Source organism: Pituophis catenifer, unplaced genomic scaffold, assembly GCF_029215685.1.
Source record: "Pituophis catenifer annectens isolate HBS135680 unplaced genomic scaffold, rPitCat1.0.hap2 SCAF_2, whole genome shotgun sequence".
NCBI lineage: Eukaryota > Metazoa > Chordata > Lepidosauria > Squamata > Colubridae > Pituophis > Pituophis catenifer.
The window spans coordinates 48,970,453-48,990,608 of NW_027256882.1; the positions used below are offsets into that span (position 1 = coordinate 48,970,453).

Below are 20,156 nucleotides of genomic sequence, written 5' to 3' on the forward strand. Positions count from 1 at the left end.
GAGTTCAACTCAGAAGAAGCGTAATCTTGTGATTCATACAAGAAGTTAGCTGAGTGATATGGCACTGTTCGCTTTGTCTCATTAGGGCTCTCTAGCATTTTCTACCACCTGCCACTTGATGGAGATTTATTGCATACAAGCATTCAGGCCAACAGCAAAATGAAGGATCTTTGCCAGAAAGCTGACATTCATACAAATTTATGCGTGATATTTCCACAAATGAAGAAAAGGTCTTTCAAAGTAGAGAATAATTAAGCAACTCAAACAATTATGTGAGTTCAACAGTTGCAAGGTTTTTCTTCTCCTTCTCTTCCCAGACACACACAAACCCAAGACTTGATTTGTATACTGTATCTATTTCAGCAATGGTAAAACCATAAATGGATGGACTACACATCACAGAAACAAACAAATATCCGAAAAAGAAATAGACACCATGGAGAGGAAGATAAGGCATCAGAGCAGGACCCAGTTATAGAATAAGGAAAATAAGGGATAACACTGGCAACCAAGTGAACGGAGTTAATTTTAATATTGAGCTAAAATATGGTTCGCAACTTGGGCGTCCTCCTGGATACACGGCTGTCTTTAGAAGAGCATATGACGGCCATGGCCAGGGGGGCTTTTTATCAGGTTCGCCTGATACGCCAGTTGCGTCCCTTTCTAGATCGGGACTCCCTACGCACGGTCACTCAGGCACTCGTCACTTCCCGCCTGGACTACTGCAATGCTCTCTGCATGGGGCACCCCTTGGGATGCACCCGGAGGCTCCAGTTGGTCCAGAATGCGGCCGCGCGGGGGATTATGGGAGTGACGGGGCGCTTCCATGTGACACCTCTCCTGCGCAAGCTGCACTGGCTTCTGGTGGTCTTCCGGGTGCACTTCAAGGTGTTGGTTGACCACCTTTAAAGCGCTCCATGGCTTAGGGCCGGGGTATCTACGAGACCGCCTTCTGCCGCCAATAGCCTCCCACCGGCCAGTTCGCTCGCACAGAGAGGGCCTGCTCAGGGTGCCGTCGGCCAGACAATGTCAACTGGCGACCCCCAGGGGGAGAGCCTTCTCTGTGGCGGCACCTGCCCTCTGGAATGACCTACCCCCAGAGATACGCACGATACCAGACCTCCGGACTTTTCGTCGGGCCCTGAAAACACATCTATTTCATCTAGCCGGGCTGGCTTGATCCCATCCTTTCGGTTTTAATTTGTAATTGGTTTTAACTGGGTTGTTTTAAATTAAGGGCCAAAATTATTTAATGTCTTTTAAACTGCTTTTAAATTTTATATGTTATGTTTTATCTTGGCTGTTCACTGCCCTGAGTCCTGTTGGAGAAGGGCGGTATATAAATAAAATAAAATAAAATAAAATAAAATAAAATAAAATAAAATAAAATAAAATAAAATAAAATAAAATAAAATAAAATAAAATAAAATAATAAAATAATAAAATAAAATAAAATAAAATAAAATAATAAAATAAAATAAAATAAAATAAAATAAAATAAAATATAATAATATAATATAATATAATATAATATAATATAATATAATATAATTAATATAATATAATATAATAATATAATAATATAATAATATAATATAATATAATATAATATAATAATATAATATAATATAATATAATAATATAATATAATATAATATAATATAATATAATATAATATAATATAATATAATATAATATAATATAATAATAAAATAATAAAATAATAAAACTCACAAGCATGATGCTGTGTTCCCTGATTTTGAGGGTGATAGTGATGATAAGTTAAAAGCCAAGTTCTCTGTGGAGACTGAAGTAAAAATAAAAGAAAAAGATATGAATAAAAGATATGAAGAACCATTGCAAAAGTTGAGCATGTCTAGTCTAATGAAAGGAAGGACTAGGGGTGACATGATAGCAGTGTTCCAATATCTCAGGGGTTGCCACAAAAAATAGGGAGTCAACCTATTCTCCAAAACACCTGAAGGCAGAACAAGAAGTAAATGGATGGAAACTAATCAAGGAGAGAAGTAACCTAGAACTAAGAAGAAGTGTCCTGACAGTGAGACCAATTAACCAGAGGAACAACTTGCCTCCAGATTATGTAAACTAAAACACAATAATCTTACTTCCAGAAGTTGTGGGTGCTCATCACTGGAAGTTTTTAAGACGAGATTGGACAGCCAATTGTCTGAAATGGTATAGGGTTTCCTGCTTGAGCAGGGAGTTGGACTAGAAGACCTCTAAGGTCCCTTACAACTCTGTTATAAGATGCTATCACCTTCATCTTCAACAGCTATCATCGTCCTTGCTAATATTTGAAACAAAAGACATGGCTGCATTTCTGTATGAAGTCTGATAGGGATCATTACTGCAGGAATTTTTTTTACATGGTCTTTGATGTTTCTGTCCTTATTTCTTAACCTGCAAGATTCTGATCCTCAGCTTTGTCAACTGTTTTCTTGGCTTCTGGTATCTGGTTATAAATCCTGGTTGCCTAAAGAAAATGACTTGATCTTGTGATGGTCAATCTAGTCTGACCTTCGGCTTTACATACTTTACAAACTATCTTAAGTGTGATAGTTGGTGCCTGGAATCAAAGCGATGATTGGGTTCAAGCCAGAGAAAAAGGGATTTATAGAGCTAGTTCTTAGCTAGCTCTGATTTGAAACTGATTGACAGAAGCCACCTGTGAAGGCATGTACCCTAAAAGGCTACCAGATTGGGAGGTGACATGCCCTCCTGCTAGATAACTCTCTTAGGAGTAGCTCCCCTTAATCTACTGAAGAGAGAAAGTACATACATAAATCAGAGAAAAAAATCACATGAACAACAAGCGTTCAGTCCTTCATGCAATATTTGTATTCCCAGCTCTCATCCACTTTTATGAATTTGCTGCTCTGTCTGGAACTAAATGGATTGTAAATTCAAGGTATCAGGCTAAGGGTAAGTAACAGGCACAACTGCTCACAAACAAAGGCCTGGACTGAACTCTCTTTTAACTGCTAGCCTTCTGTTATTGTTGTTCCATTTTATTAGAAATCTGAAATAGTCACCAAAAGAGAGCTCACATGAAATCCAATTACCTTTTGTCCTTTTACATTCTTCGTTACAGATATTTTTCTTGCCATTTAGAGTTTTGTTCTATCATTACTGAAATGACGATTCTGTCATTGCAGAGATAGATATACTGTGACCGGTATCAATCAAATGCTGAAGATAAATAACTCTTCCCACAAGCTCCTTTCACTGTAATTGCTCGTACAATTTGCAGTTCAACAGACAATAATAACCCCTCTCTCAAAGCCCAGAACAGTTTGCAAGATACACAAATAACATTTCTATCAAATACTCTATGAGTGTAACTATGCCTATATACTGTGCGTGACCTAAATCTAAATTGCAGTACGTGAAGAACATAAACATTTGACTATAGTATTTTAAATTCACCAATATTTTCTTTTGCATCATTTTAGCCTGGTCTGTAGAAGATTGCTGCTGAATTGGGAGCTCCAGCAGGTGGCTATGGAGCACCTGGCTGCACAGCTTTCACTTATTTTCTTGTGTGTCCACTTCTGATCTTCCAAGGTCATCAGAATATAAAATACCTAGCCAGGTAGCTGAGAGGGAAGGGCCAAAGTACTAGCAGCAGTTGGCAGGCTCTAGGTTGGTGCTTCCCAACCTTAGCAACTTGGATGCATGGACTTGGAGGCTGGCTGGCTGGAGTATTCTGGGAGTTTGAAGTCCACACATCTTAGAGTTGCCAAGGTTGAGAAGCTCTGCGCTAGGAAGTCAATGTACCAACAGTGGCTTCTGATAGCCTTCAGCCAAGGAGTAGAAGCTCTCATTCATTCCATCAGAGCCTCGGTGGCACAGTGGTTAGAGTGCAGTACTACAGGCTACTTCTGCTAACTGCTGGCTGCCTGCAATTTGGCAGTTCAAATCCCACCAGGCTTAAGGTTGACTCAGCCTTCCATCCTTCTGAGGTGGGTAAAATGAGGACCCAAATTGTTGGGAGCAATATGCTGACTCTGTAAAACGGCTAAGAGAGGACTGTACAGCACTGTAAAGCTATATAGGTCTAAGTGCTATTGCTAAGTGCTATTGCTATCAAGACTTCCATTTTGCTATTTGAGTGTGACTTAGAACAGGACTGTCAAACTCGCGGCCTGTGGGCTGGATGCGTCAAGCTCTGGCCACGCCCATGCCCGGTTTAGAGAAGGGGGGAAAAGTCACCATATGTCACATGACGATGCCGTGATGACATAAGTTTGATACCCCTGTCTTAGGACCACATTTGGGACCAGAATTTCCATTATATTCCATATATATATATAAGTTTTTAAAAATACCTTTCAAAAGAAAAGGTTATGTCTCTTAGGAACATTTAAGGATATTCTTTTTCTTTTGCTGGCTATGATTTGGCAAGTCTCTGGATTTTTTCTGTGTCTTTGTTCCAGGAAACATTATTTGTGTCCTTTTGACATTTTAGGAAGAGGTGTGTCCCTCAGAGACAAGCCTCTTAATTCTGAGAAAGTCTTGGCATGTAAGGAATTGAACACTTTCAAAGGAGTCTGAGTATTTTGAATCATTTTTCTGTTGACACTGGAGACAAATTCCATCAACGGCAAATTTTCACCTCACCCAACCTCCTTTCTTTCTTGCTGAAGCATTGAATTTTATCAAAATATTCATACCGCTGTCACATTTTTCATGAACCTACCTTTCCTCAAAGAAGGTGATATTCTTTGTGGGTTCGGCTGGCTTGAAGGCTTATTTGTTTCCTGGCAGGAAAGCCTTTATGTGGCACCATAGCTCCACAATGAATCTGTGGGAAATGTGTGGAGAATATCTTCAACTTGTTGCTTGCTTTAAAAAAGATGAAGCTCTGGGATGTTAATCTTAGCTATACTTTTATTTTGACTTCTATACCAAATCCTGGGCTTAGACAGGATGAAGAAATAAAATATGTTTAAACATCCTTTTAAAAATCAAACTCAATGGTGCACGAGTTCACATTTTCCCTCCTTAAGCTTGGCATTCAGGAGTATACATTCCATTACTTTCTAATGGAAACTAAGAACATTGCCTGCTGTAATCCTGGTGTTGTGGTTAGGGTAAAGACAATATATCTGGGCAGCTTTTTGGAACTCTTTGTAGATTCCTTCTGCTGAGGAGCCATTCCTAATGGGATTTTTTTAAAAAAGGTATTTATATTCCACATTATTGATCATCACACAGTCAGCCAGATGTTCAGACTGGGTTTGGCATTTTTGTCTACGGTACCTATTGAGTCCTTACCAAGGACCTGGGATAGGCAGATCTGAATGCTTGATGATGTTACAGATATTGTCGCAGGATGGAAGCTGCTCCAAGTAAAGCTGCCTTCTGCAATTGACTGATGGCAAATTTGTCAATGCCAGTGGTGTTCAAGTGGTGCTCCAGTTGTTTTGGGATTGCACCCAAGGCACCTACTACTATTGGTACTACCCTTGCTTGCCTTTGCCATAGTCGTTCTATTTCTATTTGTAGGTGTTTGTATTTTAATGATGGTGCTGATGATTATTGTTATTGTTGTTGTTGATTTAATCTTCTAAGAGCTGTTAAAATAACATCGGAATATGTGGGCAGTTCTGAGTAAGGTGAGTTTTTTGCAAAGTCAGAATATCAAGGCCTAATAAGTTTAAAATGCCCATGTATCTAGGTAGTCCTTTGGGTATTGCTCCGAAGGGTCCTTTTACTATTGATAGAACCATTGATTTCTTCCTCCACAATCACTCAACTTCGATTTGCAAATCATGATATTTCGTTAATTTTTTTCCCTAGCCATTTCTCTTCAATTAGTGCATCACCTGGTGTTGCAATATCAATGAACCAGATTTTTTTCTTCTCCACAATAGTGATGTGAGGGGATGTGAGGCGACTCTTTGAATGCTTTCCAATATGCCACTATATGCAATAATATGAGGTGCAGTGATTTAAACAAGCTTAACGATAAAAATGACTCCAACAATCTCCTCTGGCCATTGCCACTGAAAATTGGGGGAATGGTTTCCATTTTAAGATGATAAACATGTATACAGTAGACTGTATGTATGTGTGTACATCATATATAATGCATACTACATTAGGTTTAATATATTTAAATTCAATTTACTAAAGAGTATTTGTGTGTGGAATAATGGAAAATAGAAGCACTCCGTTTACCACCTGAAGTTCATGGAGGAAAGCAAAGTTATAAATTTAGCAAATAAATAAAGAAAAATTCCATAATTCCTTCAAAAATCTTTAATTCCTTAAAAAAAAAATTCTTTCCTTAGTATACTGTATGTGAGACTTGGCCATACTTATTTTGAATCTTCCTCCCCACTACTATTGGGCTGCCCTCCAAAAATTGTTAATTGCAGCTTCTGCCCAAACCTACTATTAACCAAATTGTCCTTAGATATAGTGTACAAATATGTCTCTTTCTATAGAGATGCAGGATCTGATCTACAAATGTATATGATTTAGCATGTTAATCTTACAAACTAACAAGGCATTTTTTTCTTTCCAATCAATGTGGCCTGAATTTGGAAAAATTATTTTAAGGCTCATGCAAGACTTTCCGAGATGAAAGTTAAATTTCTAGTAAGATAATAACTATAATTCATATCTCTTGTATGTTGTGAAATAGAAAAACCTATTGCAGATTTCTTGTTGGTTTTGAATGATTTATCAGGTTTTACTGGTGGCACTGTGTTACAATCTATGTTGTCATGGAAATAGTATTGAATTTATAGTTCCATTTATCCAAAATGATTTTCCAGCCTTCATTTCATGGTGAATCATATGGTTGTTACTCTGAGTACAAAGCAATTTTGGGGCGGAAAAAAAGTTTCATGTCATGAAAAACAAAAACACTAAAGCAGTTTCATTACAGAAATACAAATGAATGTAATGTATAGTGTTGAATCCAACTAAAGTGTCTTAAAACTCATGACTAGAGTGGGGAGGCATATTATTTCAGAAAATTGTCTTCTTATAGATCGATGCCAATGTCATACATGACTGTACTTAGCCATACCCACTGATATGGGTATGGCTAAGTAGATGAATTGATCGTAATTTTCTTGGCATGTAGCTCGTGATCCCCATAGTCAAAGCTGTCTTGACCTAAGGCTATTGTTTCTTCATAAACCATCACTGATTGAATCGCCTTCCATCCAGAAAATCTACTATTTAATCTGAATCATCTGGCATAAGATCTCAGAGAAGAAGCTAAGAAAAGTTTTCATATGAGACCTTGGGGAAGCTGCTACCAGTCAGATTACTTCAAATTAGACAAGATTCATTACGGTTCTGACTCTATGACAGCCTCCTAAACACACCTATTTACCAAGTCCCAGACATACCCCATATACCCCATCAGTATTCCAGAGAAATACCAGATTATCCATATTTCTCCATTCTCCAAAAATACGGTTAACTCTGCAGGGCTTATAGTGATCCAGCAAAACATGGATCTGTTCCCTTGAACATCTTGAATTGGCCAGAAAGATTCCATCTCAGCAGAAATTCTTCCATAACACCCAAGCTACTATTAATCTCCTTCAAGTGTAAAAAAAGTTGATCAGGTAGTTTGGCATAAAATCTATTCAAAAGGAGACAACACAATGCACAAAATTAAAATGTTGCTCTTTAGAATAGAATAGAATAGAATAGAATAGAATAGAATAGAATAGAATAGAATAGAATAGAATAGAATAGAATAGAATAGAATAGAATAGAATAGAATAGAATAGAACAGAACATTTCAGACAAATGGTTATCCAATCTCTTCTTAAAAGCTTCCAGTGTTGGAGCATTCACAACTTCTGGAGCCAAGTTGTTCCACTGATTAGTTGTTCTAACTGTCAGGAAATTTCTCCTTAGTTCTAAGTTGCTTCTCTCCTTGATTAGTTTCCACCCATTGCTTCTTGTCCTACCCTCAGGTGCTTTGGAGAATAGCTTGACTCCCTCTTCTTTGTAGCATTCCCTGAGATATTGTCTCCCCTAGTTCTTCTGTTTCTTAAACTAGACATACACAGTTTTGTGTCGGGTTTTGGTTAGGAGAGACACTATATACGTACAGAACTTGAATAATGGAGACTTAAACGTGTAAGCCCTGATACACATCTTATCTTACACATCTGGTAAGCACATCTTACCATCCATTTAACTACCACCAGTTTTACTGCATCAGGAAGGTGCTTCAGAAAATGTGTTTTATATCAATATATGAACTGCAGTGAAGAGATGACGGAAAAGTTGGATAGAGTGTTCTTTACAGATAGGAAGCTATTTGGCCTTCAGGAAGGTTAAAAAGAAAGAGGGAAGTTCTGAGTGGGCTGGTACAAATGTTGTTTCCAAGAACTGGAATAGTCTTCTGAGTGGACATCAGGGATCTGAGCTTCTCTCGGACTTAGTAACCACTCATTAGTACTTCTCACACAAGAGGCTATTATGAGTTTGGCCTCATAATTAAACACTCCTGCAAGATTCAGCCTTCTTCTCTTCCTTCATGTGATGGTGAAGGAATGGTATTGATGCTCCTCATGATTCAAAATTAAGGATGGCAATGAGAGACCACTGATTTTGAAGAAGTGGGATATAATTGACTCTGAATTCTCAAGTAAGGGAGATTATCAGTATCCTTTCTCTCAGTTCTAATTTCATCTATTTCTTCATAGTCCAAGGTGATCATGGTACACAGAAGAATATAGATGGATGTGCGTATATCTATTGAATGGGAGCAAACCTCATCCAGTGACAAAATATGATGCCTCTCAGTATTGACTCTTACCTCTTACCTATCATTGAGTTGGGAAAGGCTATGCCAGTTTCTGGATTGCTGTCACAATGTTGTAATATGTTAGATGAGGACAGACCAAGCCAGGGGCAAGGTTAGTTGATCTATTGATCGTGGTTACCAGGCATGGGGATCAAATAAATGTGGCTCAGACTTTGAATATGACTTGGAAACTGCAAAAAGCATTTGTGCTTAGTTTTAAGCTACTCTACAAGTTTTCAATATACTTCTGACTGATAGATTTTGGTAATAAAGTTTGAAATTGAAATTAGAATTGACAATTTAGGGGGGGGGATCCATAATATTACACAATAGCCCAGGTGTATACTCCAAATTTTCTGAAATTGTGCATTTATTTCAAAAGCTTTCATCACTTTCAAAGATACATTTGGGAAAGATTTCTTGAAGTTTAGGCGATTCATTCTAGTTGTACATAATCAAGTGAGTAACCACTTCATGTACTAGTGAATGTTCTGATGTTCATAGGTGCTGTGTTGTCAAATTCTACACTAAAGAGTTTGGGGCTCAGGGTTTGTGCAAGCAGCTCATCTACTCAATGCTAAGATCTCTCTGTGTATTCATCCCTGCTGAGGCGTAACTATACAGGCAGTCCTTACAACAGTTGGCTTACTGACCATTCAAAATTAGAATGGTTTTTCAGTTTTCCACATTTGTGACCATTGCAGCAGCCCCATTATCACATGATCAAAATTTGGATGCTTGGCACCTGGTTCAGATTTATGATGGTTGCAGTGTACCAGGATCATGTGATCACCTTTTCTGATCTGACAAGCAAAGCCAATGGAGAAGCCAGATTCACTTAACAACCGTGTTACTAACTTAATAACTGCAGGGATTCATTTAATAACTGTGGCAAGAAAGATCATAAAACGGGACAAAATTCACTTAACAAATGTCTCACTTAGCAACAGAAAGTTTGGGCTCAATTGTGGTTGAGTACCATCTGTACTGTAAAATATTTAAGAGGGTCTTTTTGACTGTGGCACCTTAATCGTGAAATATTTTTCCCACATTGATCTGGTTGGCATTGAGAATATTTTCATTTTTCTGCCATGTTAAGATCTGGCTAGCCTCCCAAGCTTCTAAATTCTATTGATTGCATAATATCCGTGCTTTGTTGGTTTATTTTGTGATTTATTGTTTTAGGAGTTTAAGATGGTTTGTTTTATTGATTGCATTTCACCATGAAATTTACGGAAAGGGGAAGGGTAAGAGTAGATTAATTCCATCTGTATGGATCAAAGGAAAAAATGAAATAATAGGTCTCATTCTACCTGTCCAGTTGGAAACAGTTTCACTTGGCCCTTTCGGTCATGAAAATGCTCACAATCTGTTCAACCTAATTGTCATAATCATATGCAATAAATAAATAAATAAATGGAACATTCCTCTTTTGGTCTCCATCCATTTTTCTTTTGTATTTATCTGTCATCATCTCAGACCATGAATTGCCTTAGCCCAAGGGTAATTCAGAAGAAGCATGATAAATACATAAATAGTATGTGACAAGCTACAGAAATTAGCAACTCAAATTCTCAAAGGGTTACGGCTAACGCTGAAGCATTTGCGGCTTTTCCTTTGACATAAAAAGATGAGTAAGTGATAGATTGTTGTTGTTCTTTAAATTATTAATCCTTGTGAGGCAGAAGAGTGAGATATTTTGTCTCCCACTCTTACAACACTGGCAACTCAGCCAAAGGATAGCCATGAACTTAAATGGATTTTTTAAAATGGACAAGACAATAATGAGGAATTAATTTTCAATTCATGGAGCGCCAAGAGAATATAGATCTAATGTTCAGAAAATAAATGAGGGGGAAATCTGTTCCCATAAATGTCATATCCTTGGAAATATTTTTCTGGCCGCTATGCAAGAGAGAAACTACATGCAGTTCAGTCATAAACAGATCTACATTGGTTTCACATTCTTCTTACCACAAGATGCCATTTGGGATGTTAAATCATGCACAATAATTAATCATTTTGTCCTTAAAACAGAAGAAAAAAAGAAAAAGAAAAAGCCTTTGCTTTCTTTTTTTTTTGTGTGTGTGTCTTTTTCCTTTTATCTTCTGAAAACATTTAAGTTTCTAGCCCTTTAGCTTTAATATTTGGTCAGATGGAGCAACATAAAAGATAAATCACATCCCAACACAACCCAGTTGAAAGTAACAGATTCAAGCATATTTCTCTGTTTGCAGAATCGTGTTCATAAACTCATTGTATCACAGGTTCCTAAATTTTGAAAGTGATATTCAAACTGCAAAGTCTTTTGAAATTCCAGCAACAAGAAATCAAATGCACCATGATAAAACTTAGCCTTCCCTAAATATTTTTGTCATGTTTTAAACCTCACCAAGATATTTGTTACATAGATACAAAGACTTTGCATACAGTTTGGTTCTGAGTAAGAATTTAATATTCTGCAGCAAATGGCAGTTGAGGATAATTCCTTTCCACACTGCAGCCGAGAGAGGTAATAATAATTAAAGATTAGTCTCTTTAATAGTTGACTCCACTGAATCAAAGCAAATCATCCCAAATACTTCCTCCAATATTCTGCAGTTGGAATCCTTTTTTTCCCTGAATTCCTCCCCAAATAATTTGGCTTCCTATCAGCCTGCTTAATTATTGCCTCTGCGGCTAGTTGGCTGGTTCATTATAAAGGCTGACTGTTTTTAAACAGCTTTTGTGGGTAAAAACCTGGAGCTCCCTTCCCGAACCATATTGTTTGGACTACAGTTCCCATCCTCTGGAGCCAGCATTGTATCACCAGGGAGGACCAGGTTAGGAATGCTGAACAAAATAAACTGGATTAGGGTAACTATGTATGGGCTGGGCATTCTTATATTATTTTAAAATGCCCCCATCACGATAAAGAAGTGTATTATTGCACTGCATTTTTTGGACATTATTCTGGTTTTAATGTACATTTCAATTTCATAGATTGCTGGGGAATGCATGCTGCTTGTGCAGGGAGTTGGATTAGAAGACCTCCAAAGTCCCCTCCAGCTCTGTTATTCTATGTTCTATGATAGCTCCTGAAGGCCAAATATGGCTTTTTCAGGCTCGTGCCTCGGCGTGCATATTTTCCAATGTGACAAACCGTGACAGGAAGATAATTTTATTACAATTTATCAGAATATTCAAACAAAAGGGATTCCTCATTCAAAGAGGGTACCCCGATCTTTAGCTTACATCCCCTGTCATAGTTAACACAACAAAAAAATCTCTGACCAGTAGGCTCCCATAGAGAGGGGCTCCTCCGGGTGCCGTCGGCCAAACAATGTCGACTGGTGGCCCCCAGGGGGAGCACCTTCTCTGTGGGGGCACCTACTATCTGGAACGAGCTCCCCCCGGAGATACGGAGGATCCCGGATCTGCGTACCTTCCGTCGCGCGCTTAAGACTTTCCTATTTCATCAAGCTGGCCTGACCTAAGTCTTTCCCCTTTTTAAATGGAAATTTTAAATTTGGTTTTAAATTATTGGGGCTTTAAATTTGTTCAGCCAAATTATTTAATTCATTTTATTCTATTTTAAATTTTGTATTTATATGTTTTATTCTATGGCTGTTCACCGCCCTGAGTCCTTCGGGAGTAGGGCGGTATACGAATTCAATAAAATAAATAAATAAAAATAAATATGAAAGGAAAGTTGATTGGACAGGATAACAGCACACATGTTTATTAAAATGAGATCTGAAGGGGAATAAATTGTAAGGAGAAAAGTTGTTTAGGGTTCACAAAACAGATAAGCCAGACCCCAATTTGTACTAGCAAACTTTTCTTATCAGGAGCTAGTCTCCAGCTTATTTATCAGTTTAGGAATATTAAAAGCTAATAAAACTTGAACATCACTTTAAAAGAAAGAATATAAATCAGATTAAAATACAAAGTAACTATGTTAGTTAACAAATAACAAAACCCATGTTATTTGCCCCTCACAACTGTATGGCTATTTAAAATGTTAAATATAGCCAATAATGAAAAAATGGTCCAGCAGTCCTGGATATTACTATTCCTATTTATGCTTTTATAATTATTGACTGAAGGAGCAGGGGTGGGCTGCTGGGGGTTCGCAGGGGTTCGGGAGAACCTCTAGCTAAGATTTTGTGCAGTTCGGAGAACCCCCAAATCCCACTCCTGGCTGGCCCCGCCCACCCCTCCCAGGAATCCCCAGGCAGCCCGTTTTGGATGCAGGTAAGTGCAGGGTGTGCACGGAGGCTCCTGGAGGGCGAAAAATGGGCCTACTGGAAGTTCAGAAAGTTTCTGGCCCCCAGAGGGCCTCCGGAACCTGGGGAGGCCGTTTTCACTCTCCCAGAGGCTTGAGGAAAGCCTCCGGAGCCCGGGGAGAGCAAAAACACCACTGCCAGCCCCACCGTGGTACAGGAGGCCGACTAGGCCATGCCCACCATGGCCACACCCACCCAGGAACCGGGCAGAGAACCCCTTGCTAAAATTTGTGAAGCCCACCCCTGTGAAGGAGTAACTTTCAACGGGAGATAAAATTAAAATGTATTTGTTTTTTTAAACCTGAATTATAGGTGGTTTCCAGGCAAATTTATAGAGATTCCTCAGCTTGCTGAGTAGGAAGAACACGACAATTAGGATTCCCTTGGACACAAATTATTGTTTACAACAAAACAAGGGAGTTGAGAAAAAACATAAGTAAATGGGTACTCAGATTCCTGTTTTTCAGTTTATCTCCACTGCAGCCCAACCAGAGTTTTTTTTTTTTTAATCTAGGAAAGCAGCTTTTGGATGCCAAATGAATGTGGTTTCAAGGCCTGCCACCTTATGAAGGTCTCTGAAAGTTGATTTGATCCTAGCTTCATTTAATGATCCTTCATCTGAACAAACTGAATCTCTTTGGCATCGTATATCATGGGTAACTGCAGTTAGCTTAAAATCAGGACACAATTTCATGCCTTTTTAGTACACGCGAACAAGGCTAAATTAATGAGAGGAATTTAGCTCACTTCATCTTATAGCAGGAAACCACTGGTTTTCCTAATGACTAGTAACTCGGATGGCTTAAAAACTTAATTTGCATTGAGCTGATTTAAAATGTCAGTGCCATTAATGACCCAGGATTTTCAAAAGGAGGGGGAGGGGGTTTGTTACTTGCTATTTGCAAATTGGGGGTTTGTTGATTCACACAAATTGTTTGTGTGAATAAGAGTCAGAATTAGCATTGATTCTGTGGCTACCGAGTTTGGGTAATGAAGTATCTGCAAGAAAACAACCAAGCTCATTGAGACCAAGGACCCCCTCAGAGTCAGAATTATAGTTCCATGCCAACATTGTCCAAATATGACTTGCAGCGCATATAGTAATCCTTTAGGACTTATTCAGTTGTTTCAAAAACACCTGCATGTACTTCAACAAGGTAGCCAAATATTGGATGTGGGGCTATTATTGTGTGGAACTAACCGTACTTGGAATTCCCACCTCTGCATACACAGTTTTATAACTGCCTTCCTTGGAGGCAGCTATCATTGGCTTGGGTGCTCTAACCAAGCGTTGTGACTTATTATGATATTTGAGCAGGGTGCATATCTGAGCCAAACGCTGCAGAAGAGCCGTTCTTTTCATGCCATTATTATAATGTTTCCAAAGACATTTGGCTTGCCAGTACTGGAAACAGGATTTTATTTATTTGTTCAATTTATAACGCTGCCCACTTGCCAGGTGATTCTGTATCCTGGATTTGATAAATGTTGGTCTTTAGGGTTTGAGAGGTATGATGGATATCTTTCTTAAATCTAGGTTTTTATGGCCACCGTCTCAACTGATTGCAATGGAAAATTACTTTTTAATTTTAAAAATACAGATTATATTCAAAGGAAAGAGAGGGATATAAAATCATTCTGTTTTACATATAGAAGATAGCATTCTGATTATTTTTTTAAAAAAATAAGTCATTAAAACCTTCATCGGACAAAGTAGTATCCACCAGTTTGTTCATTGAGTTAAGGGAGTATCAGTTTTGAAGATGTAAGTGGGTACAGATCAGTGGTGGGTTCCTCCCGGTTCGGCCCAGTTCTCCGAGCTGGTAGCGGTGATGATATGACATCACTGAACTGGTTCTGCACCCCCCACCCCCCCACCCCCACGTTATTCTTTACCTTTTATTTGGCCCCATCCCCAATCTATTGCTGCCTCCTGAGTCCCAGCTGATGGCTAGAGGGAAAAAAACTGTTTAAACTCTTCAAAGGGCCTGCCCTACAGCTGATCAGTGTTAAAAGAAAACAAATGAGTAGACCGGTGCCTGCAAAAATACATGAGTAGATCAGTGCCTGCAAAAAATAAATGGGTAGATCGGTATAGCTCTGCAAGCAATTAAAAGCCTGGTAGATCAGTACCTCTGCTAAATCCTAAATAATAGTCACATGACCATCAAGCCATGCCCACAAAATAAGCCACGCCCACAGAACCGGTAGTAAAAAAATTTAGAACCCATCCCTGGTACAGATCTATAATCAAAGATTGTAAATTCGGTGTAACTTCATCTTTCCAATACTGAATAATTAACATTTTTGCTGTGTGAGAAATCCATACTTCATGGACTGATGAAGACCAAAGCACATTAATAAATTAATTGTGATGGAGGATTAAAAATACATCTTTATTGAAGGAAAGGTTCATTGGAAAATTATTCTGAAATCCATAAAGGAATTCCATCAAGAATTATTACCAGTTGTAGACCAACCTGGGACATAAGAATTTTAGTATAGTGACACATGTCCTTGTCACCAGTTGATTAGACCAGGGGTCCCCAATCCTCGAGCAGAGGAAGCAGTGTGTGAGCGCTTGCGCATGTGCCGCTCCACTTACGTGTGCAGTGGGTAAGCAGACGCACACAGTGCCATTTGCGTGAGTGGTAGGCACACATGTCAGCCACTTGCACAAATGGAGCTGGGCGCTCACACTGAACCATCCTCTCTTCCCCCCACTCGGGCTGCAAAGCCGGAAAGTTTGAATACCGCTGGATTAGACTGCTGCAATGCACTATATAGGGCTGCCTTTAAATGCCTCGCAAAAGCTTCAGTCAATCCAAAATGGAACCATTAGTCTATTACGTAATATCCATCAGTCAGATCATGTTGAATCTGTATGACAGATTCTGCATTGGCTTCCTTTTGTCCTCTGGGTGTAATTCAAAGCTGTGGTGTTAACTTATAATACTCTTTACGGCTTAACACTTACTCATCTTCAGGACTTCATTCACTTTCTTGAATCAGCCCAGCCTATTAGATCTTGTTTGGGGAAAGCAGCTGGTGGTTCTCCACTTCCAAGAGATGTAGGATGCACAAGGCACAGGTACACACTGCTTTACTGTAGCATTGCCCACACTTCGATTGGCCTCTCATCAAAGTTAGATTAGATCCCCAATGTTCCAGGCGCCTTCCAGAAACAGTGAAGATGGAGCCCTTTCAGAAGATATTTGGGGGCCGCCACCTGTTTTTTTCTGATTGTTCTACTGAATTGCGTTTGGGATGTGTGTATCTTCTGCCTTTTGACTTTACTAAATTATGATTGTTTTTATATTTGCATTGTTGTGAAACTGTCCAGAGTCCCATGATAAATGCAATGAATAAATACACAAATAATGAATCTCTTATTTATTACACATTTCTATAGAGATATGAGAACCTACAGGGAACAGCTGGGATTTGCTCCAATTAATATATGATAAATTTCTGAATTGCTTCACAGTATCAATAAATTTTTGTATAGAAGATAAATGTAAGACCAATAAAACACAGGTCATCCATAACACTTTACGCTGAGTCATAGTTATACCTGAAATGTCTTTGCTTTGTACAATAAAGCAGCCAATAGTTCCAATGCCAATTTACTGAAAAGAGAAGATAAATGAAATTCTTGATGAGTTTCAAGGAAAATCTTAATAAATGAAGAAAACAAAATATTTTTAATCACTCTAGTGCAAGAGTTAATCTGATTGATCAAAGACAAAATCAATCTGCATTTAAACAACTTTTGTTTCAGATACTTCCAGTATACCATTTCAAAAATTTCATGCACATCTAGGCAGACCTCCTAATATTAAATATTATGTTTATAAAATATTGGATAAAATCAATGCCCTTCTTTTTATTTATGGACACAAATAAAAAACATGAATTTCCTTAAAATATGATCAATCTTGATTTGAAATTGTTTGGTATTTTTTGAATATTATTATTCTACCATAATATGGAATAAATATGTTGATGAATATAAGGAAGATTGGGATTTAGTTTATTGTAGATGAACAATAAAATGTAATGCATCCTTATTGGTGGTTTTATTGATTTCAGGTAAATGGAATTGAGGCAGTCCAACTGAAGGCCAAATTGTGTTTAATTTGAACATCAGTGCATGAATATATCATGTGAAATTTTTTTTTTGTATATATTGACTTTTTTCCCAAACCTGGAGGCTGTTAATTTGTATGAGATTATGAATTATCTATGAGGCTGGGAATAAGAAGTCAACACAATTAACACTTATCTTTTAGCTCTGCCAAGCCAATGTATTATCTGCTGAATTCCCATGCTCTTCTTCAAGAAATAAATAATAATAATAATAATAATAAGGATGGCAAAAGCATTTGTTGCAGTTATGTAATTTTCCACTCTGATTTATACCAACATACACACATAAAATGGCATCTTGTAATATTTCACTCACTTCAAATCTGTTGATAGCACTTAGATGTAGTCCAGACAAGAAGTATCAACCATGAATATTAGCAGTACCTTTATTGTAAAAGTAACAGAATCTTGCCAGTCTGAAAACTCACCTCTCTTCCCCCACCTGTACAGTTCAAGAAACTAGGGAGAGTTTGCTATGACCCCATTGCTTCTTAACTGCATTTCATCTGATCATTACCCAGTCTATTCCTGTCTCTCAGGGACATTCTCGTAGACCATTGCGTCTTGAAAGAAAATTCCGCTTTCTTTGGAGGGCCTCATTTTGCTGAAAGTCCAGCTTCTTGGAATCTTGGATTCCAGAATGTAACACAAGAAATTGGCTATAGAACAAATCCCTGTTAGTGTCATTTTCAGAATTCAGAATGCTTTTACTCTTCGAGGTTACAGCTTAGATATGAAAATGTGCTAATTTGGGCTATAGAAATTGAATCAATTTAAAATTCATTCATTAAATTATTCTGAAATATTCGAAGGTAAAGGAGAATATCCTTACTTTTTAAAAATAGTTGGAAGTAACTCTAAATTATAGGGAATGCTATAAAGGTGTGTGTGTGTTAAATATAGAATATTACTATACAATCCATAATTTATCATAGAACTTTACAACAGTGGTGAAATCTAAAATTTGTTATTACCGGTTCTGTGGGTGTGGCTTGGTGGTGGGGGTAATGTGACTGGGTGGGCGTGGCCAATTTTTTTTCCTTTTAAAACCGTTTTTTCTACAACCCCTTCGGCAAAGAGGTTGTAAAAAAATGCTTTCAAAAGGCTCTGATGATCCCAGCTGAGTTGCCTGATCGGCAGAGGCTTTTTTTCTTTTAAAAGCCTCTGCCGATCAGGCAAGTCAGCTTGGATCGTCAGAGGCATTTAAAAGAAAAAAAGCCTCTGCTGATTAGGCAACTCAGCTTGGATCGTCAGAGGCTTTTAAAAGAAAAAAAGCCTCTGCCGGTCAGGCAACTCAGCTTGGATTGTCAGAGGCTTTTAAAAGAAAAAAAGCCTCTGTTGATTAGGCAACTCAGCTTGGATCGTCAGAGGCTTTTAAAAGAAAAAAGGCTGGGATCATCAGCTGACAATCCCTTTGACGATCCCAGCTGAGCCACGTGATCATCAGAGGCTTTTTTTTTACTTTTAAAAGCATTTTTTTGGCCGAAGAGGTTGTAGAAAAAATGTTTTTTAAAATTAAAATGATTGTGCGGCTCAGCTGGGCATGGGGGGGGGCAGGGATTTTTGCTACTGGTTCTCCGAACCACCCGCCTCCATCGCTACCGGATTGGGCGATCCAGTCCGAACCGGGAGCATTTCACCCCTACTTTACAGCCCTCTCTAAGGGGTTTACAGAGTCAGCATATTGTCCCCAACAATCTGGGTCCTCACAAGGAAGATTTAATTGGAAGCTCAGTGGCATATATGTTCTTCTTAAAAATTTGTCCAAGATTTCTGGCAAATAGTTTAAATTCTGAGCATCCACAAGGAAGGCTAAAGAGTCTGGAGAAACATTGCCAGATGCTAGCTTACAGATCTGAGCTAGAAACAGATAGTCTTTCATTTAGCAATTTACAGATTACCAGTAAATCAATTATCTAATTTACTATAATGCTAAACATTTGTAATAACTTGATACACAGCAAGATTAGTCTTTCGCATCTGCTGAATCCCAATCCAGCATCGTCATCAATTATTAGGATCTCACTTTTGCAGTCTAGCACACTTAGTTAGTTGGAAATTGTCAAATATAGGTGATGCTACCACTGAAAGCACCCATGCAGGTGAAGGAAATACCGAGCTGCAGATGTTGCTAACACAGCAAGGGTTTATTATCACAGAACAGCAGTCAATGCACAGATGTTGGTTATTTAACACAGAAGGCCACCCAAATGTTGCTGTGTGCATGCCTGCCCCTAATTTGTAGTGCCTTTCAGTTAATAAATTAGGACAGTTCCTGCAGAAAAGCAGATGGAGTAAAGCTGTTGTTTGATTGCCTTCATATTTGTACAAGCTGTACATCACTATGATTGGCTAATGTGCTTCCATACCAGCCACTCTCTCTTCTCCAAAGGCAGAACTGTTCAAACATTCTGTCTTAATTATACTTCATATGCATTTCTTTTTCCGTAAGAGAGAAATCCGTTGAGAAAAATGATGCAGGGTTTAACCTAAAAACTAAATAATTGTCACAACTGTTAAAGAGTACCATTGTAAATGTAAATACAACTTGATAATTCAAATAGAAGTGTTTTCCTAACTGTTCAACCCCTCATACCCACCCACCCAAAAAAGAGATGAACCTGTGTAGAAATTTGTCAGGGAAACAAATCTCAAATTCAGATAGGTGTCCCTATCACCATCAGTGGTTAATGATGTTTGTGCCTCTTCATCACATATAAACATATATTTAAAACCAGGGAACTATTAATGTGTTATTCAGCCAGCAACTGGGATAATGTAACTGACTAAATGAGGCAGGGAACTATCAGAATGGAATTTCACGATTCAAAGTTGTCATATGACTCTATTATCTCTCCTTTGATCTTGAATCTTCTTGGATATCTGTTGTAATTAGATGTTATAGCTTATAGGTCTCAAAAGTTCTGTGT

At 38.2% G+C, this 20,156-nt stretch overlaps 1 protein-coding gene across 2 annotated transcripts in view; it reads left to right on the forward strand.

The window, feature by feature from the left end:
- PTPRG (protein tyrosine phosphatase receptor type G) overlaps positions 1-20,156 on the forward strand; it is a 759,142-nt gene that overhangs the window by 510,189 nt on the left and 228,797 nt on the right. The gene's annotated exons all lie outside the window — the stretch shown is intronic.